The sequence below is a fragment of the Cervus elaphus genome, chromosome 2 (genome assembly GCF_910594005.1).
Source record: "Cervus elaphus chromosome 2, mCerEla1.1, whole genome shotgun sequence".
NCBI classification, from domain to species: domain Eukaryota; kingdom Metazoa; phylum Chordata; class Mammalia; order Artiodactyla; family Cervidae; genus Cervus; species Cervus elaphus.
This window is the reverse complement of record NC_057816.1, coordinates 48,456,823-48,461,873: the sequence shown is the minus strand read 5'-3', so window position 1 is coordinate 48,461,873 and position 5,051 is coordinate 48,456,823. Positions and strand designations below refer to the sequence as shown.

Here is a 5,051-nt window from a genome sequence, read left to right as displayed (position 1 = left end):
AGTCCTATGCCCCATTTTGACAGGAAGTTATCACAGTCATAGTTGCCCAGTTCCCTAAATTAAAACTGAGCAGGACTCTGTGGGGCTCTGGAATACAGATCTGCTGTGTGTTCTCCATTTCTTCTCTGTAGGATATAGGCTTCATTCAGCCTCCTTGACCTTCCCTGAGTTCCAAAGGGTGGATTCAAACGATTGCTAATCAGGGAAGGGAGAAAATACAGAAACAGAGGAGAAACAATCAAATGGTGGTACAGTCTTGAGACAAGGTCCTGGTTCCTATTCAAAGAAATATGCATAACAATGTCTGAGTTCTTCTACAGAACTGGAGCCCCCACCCAGGTGGAGGATGGTAACATCAGACTAAACACAAGATTCCTGGAGCACAGCTCTGTTGCTTCACCACCAACGAATCAAAAAAAAAAAAAAAAAAAAGCACAAACCCTGCAACCCTCACCCCAAATGTTGCCTCCTGTTTCTGGGGACCAGTGATGACCATCCTGTTAGGTCTCCTGTTGGCTCCTGTCTATTTCATCTCTGAGAGGAGCCAACAGTTTCAAACTAAAGTGCTATATTACAAGGGTGAATGCTAGTTTCAGTTAAGGCAAAAAATATCTTGACTTAGATCAGGTAGAGAGAGACTTCTGCTCTGCTAGGCAGGCCTACGCCCATGCACAGCAGAAAGAAGTTACAGAAGAAAGAGACCTCCACCCCAATTCCCAAGAAGTATCTTGAGTATGAAGTCTCTCAGAGGGGAGTTGTTAGGGGAAGCACACTGACTGAAACCACCCACCCTGGCCAGGCACCATAGTAACCATTTGCATGAGCTGTTTTATGTCAGGAGGTCCTGGTAAGGAACAGGGAACTAATAAGCCTCCACCAACCAAAAGAGTTCAGGAATGGTCAAAAGGAGACACCACCTGCCCGACCACCTCCCAGAATCCTCTCTGGCATCCATCTTGGCTGAACAAGGCGTGAACCGCCAGGAAGGACTCTTACTCAGACGGATTGGCTAAGGACAACCCAGAAACTAATCGCATCACCATAAAATCCGAGACTGCGAGCCATGTGACAGAGCAGTTCTCCTGGGTTCCCTTACTCTACCGCCCGCGCGCCCTTTCCCAATAAAATCTCTTGCTTTGTCAGCAAATGTGTCTCCTCGGGCAATTCATTTCCGAGTGTTAGACAGGAGCCCAATTTCGGGCCCTGGAAGGGTTCCCCCTTCCTGCAACAATGTGATGGGACCGATGCCTTGATCTTAGTTTTCTGAATGTTGAGCTTTAAGTCAACTTTTTCACTCTCCTCTTTCACTTTCATCAAGAGGTCCTTTAGTTCTTCTTCACTTTCTGCCATAAGGTTGGTGTCATCTGCATATCTGAGGTTATTGATATTTCTCCCGGCAATCTTGGTTCCAGCTTGTGCTCCCTCCAGTCCAGTGTTTCTCATGATGTAAGCTAAAAATAGAACTACCATATGACCTATCAATCCCACGCTTTTGCATACATCTAGGAAAAAACAATTTTAAAAGGTACATGCACCACAATGTTCATTACAGCACTATTTATAACAGTCAGGACATGGAAGCTATCTAAATGCCCATCGATAGAGGAATGGATAAAGAAGTTGTGGTACAAATATACAATGGAACGTTACTCAACCATGCTGTGCTTATTTGCTCATTCCTGTCTGACTCTTTTCAACCCCATTGACTGTAGCCCACCAGGCTCCACTGTTCAGGGGATTCTCCAGGCAAGAATACCGGGGTGAGTTGTCTCGCCTTCCTCCAGGGGATCTTCCCAACCTAGGGATTGAATCCAGGTCTTCTGCATTGCAGAGAGATTCTTTACTTTCTGAGCCACCAGGGAAGCCCTACTCAGTCATAAAAAGAACAAAATAATGCCATTTGAATCAACATGGATGGACCTAGAGATTGTCATACTGAGTAAAGAAAGTCAGACAAAGACAAATATCATATGATATCACTTATATGTGGGATTTTTAAAAAGATTTTGAAGGGAACAAAAAAAAAGTGTATAAATGAACTTATTTATAAACCAGAAGTAGAGTCATGGATGTAGAAAATAAATTTATGTTTACCAGGGAATAAGAAGGGGCAAGGATAAATTGGGAGATTGGGATTGACATGTATACACTACCATATATAAACTAGATAGCTAATAAGGACCTGTTGTATAGCACAGGGAACTACTCAACACTCTGTTATGGCCTATATGGTAAAATAATCTAAACAAAAAAAGTGGATATATGTATATGCATAACAGATTCACTTTTCCATATACCTGAAACCAACAGAACATTGTAAATTGACAATGTACCAATATATTTTAAAATGTCAAAACAACACACACACACAAAAGCAATGCTTGATGAATATCTTCAGTTTGATTTTCCTTCCATTATGACTGTAACTTGTATTCTCTGAATAAAATAAAATATTGCTGGCAAACATATGTGGTGGCCATTAATTAAAAACATAAATTTTAGCAAGTATTTTAAAATTCATTTATGATAACAATAACACATGCTAAATTTTGTTTTGTATGCAATCTTGAACCCTCATGACAAGCCAATAACATAAAGATTATTTTAATTTCCATTTTATAGACAAACATTGCGGCCTAGAAGTCCATCTCTCTTTCCTGAAGTTACAGGTCTGTGAGGTGATAGAACAAGGATTTGGATTCATCTAGACTGAATCCAAAGCTAATGCTCTTAATCATTATATTCTACTCCCCATTTCCAAGCTAGAATAAAACCAGTTCATGACCACTTCATCAATTCCTAATGTTTCCTGTGTTTTAGTTCACATTGCAGATGTTTAAATAAAGTGGATTAGAGGCATTTGTTATGGATTAGAGATAAGGAAGACATATGAAACTGTTTTGAAACCTTCCTTCTTATATTTCTTATATTTCTCAGCAGAACAATCTTGAGGATGGGTTTACTCTGGGAACTTCAGAGAATTGCTATTTGGTCTGAATTTGCTATTTGTTTGTTTTTGAAAGACATATTAAACTTTATAATATATTTGAGACATAACTGAGATAGAAAACAAGCACAGGAAACATATCAGGAATTCTACTTCTTCCTGAGAGAAATGAAAGTATATTTAGAATTGAGAGTTTCTCCTTTAGGTGGATCACTTTTGAGGGCAGATGACTATTCACAATTATACACTCTGTTTATAATAATGTCATCTTCCAAAAATCATTTAAAATTACACCATTTCCCCTATTTAATTTGGCTGCAAGTACTTTTGAACCACATAAAAACTTCCTAGTTTTCTTTCCCTGTATAACATCTTATTCTACTGTCTAAACTTTATTTTTTTATCTGCATGTGAGCTATTTTCTTCTCTTTTATATCTCTTACATTTGTTCATCCATTAAATCATCTGAAGTATAAATAACCACAAACCCCTGTATAGTAAGTGTATGTGTCTGTGCCTGTTTGTGTACTGGCATGAGGGATATTTAGACTAGATGAGCTTGTAACAAAATCATGACACTTCTATTCTCTTTTATACATATGGGCCTCCTGATGCATCACATGAATCTTTCGAGCCACCAGTTTAGACACTGAACTTTGCAATGTTCCAAAAAGTACAAATACATGATAATTTAAAAAAAAAAAAATTCATGTTATTTTTACTCTGTTGGTGATGTGCAGGGAACCCTGGTGTCCTGCAGTCCATGGGGTTGGAAAGAGTCGCACACAACTGAGCGACTTAACTGAACTGAACTGATTGAAAAATAAACTTTGACAGGGGATCATGATTAGAATTGGCAAGTTTGGTCCCTGTAAGAATGAGAAACCTTGGTATTCATCTTGCCTGTGAACTAATAAATAAATAAATAAATAAATAAATAAAGCAAAGCATACTTTGATTTTATTTATGCCATTCCCACAAGAGTCAAACATTGTCATATATGATGATTTGTACAGATTCACTAAAACCATGACTCAATAATCAATCCAGGTCCACAATTCATCTTTTGCTTTCTGAGGTAATTCTGACATGCCATAACTTTCTCATGGCATTTTTCACTTCTGTATTTCTCAGTGTGTAGATGAGTGGATTGAGCAAGGGTGTTCCAATCATGTAAAATACTTCCACCATTTTGTCCATGGGGAATGTGGTTGGGGGCTGGATATATATGTAAACATACACGGACCAAACGATAAGACAACTACAATGACATGGGAAGTGCAAGTGGAGAGGGCCTTTTTCCTCCCTTCTGCAGTGTGGTTCCACAGAGAATGCTAGATAACAATACAAGAGATCATCAGAATTATAAAACTGCTTGAACAAAGTGCCCCACTGTTAATCACCACCAGTAAGTTCATGACATAAATATCCATGCAGGCAAGTTTCAACAGTGGCTGCATATCACAGCAATAGTGATCAATCAAATTGGATTCACAGAAGGGCAATTTCAAGGCCAGAATAATCTGAGCCATAGAATGTGTAAAAGACCCTATCCATGCAAGAACAATCAGGATGATGCAGACTTGCCAGCTCATGATGGTTGCATAATTCAAGGGTTTACAGATGCCCATGTCTTTGCCACGAGGACAAAGACAAAGGTCTCCATGTATCCAAATAAATGCAGCGCAAAGGCTTGAGTCTGGCACTCATTGTAAGATATGCTTTTCTTTGCAGACAGGGCATCCACGGTTAATCTTGGGGCTACTGAAGTTGAAGAGCAGGTATCAACCAAAGACAAATAAAATAGGAAGAAGTACATGGGGCTCCCAAGTGTCCAGCTGAATTTTATGGTCATATGTTGGTCCTTTAATGGACCGGAACCTGGTGGTCCGGAGTCGACAATGAGAAAGTGAAAGAAGGAAAGAGGCTAATATTCCCTGGGAAAGAAAGAAAGAAAGGAAGGAAGGAAGGAAGGAAGGAAGGAAGGAAAGGAGGAAGGGAGGGAGGGAGGGAGGGAGGAAAGAAGAGAAAGGAAAGAAAGAAGGAAGGAAAGATAGGAAGAAAGAAAGGAAGGAAAGGAAGGAAAAAGGAATTAAATGGAATT

The 5,051-nt window shown here is 39.4% G+C and overlaps 1 pseudogene; it reads right to left on the bottom strand.

The window, feature by feature from the left end:
- Positions 1 to 4,006: 4,006 nt before the first annotated feature.
- On the bottom strand, positions 4,007 to 4,802 carry LOC122706581 (annotated as a pseudogene).
- Positions 4,803 to 5,051: the final 249 nt, after the last annotated feature.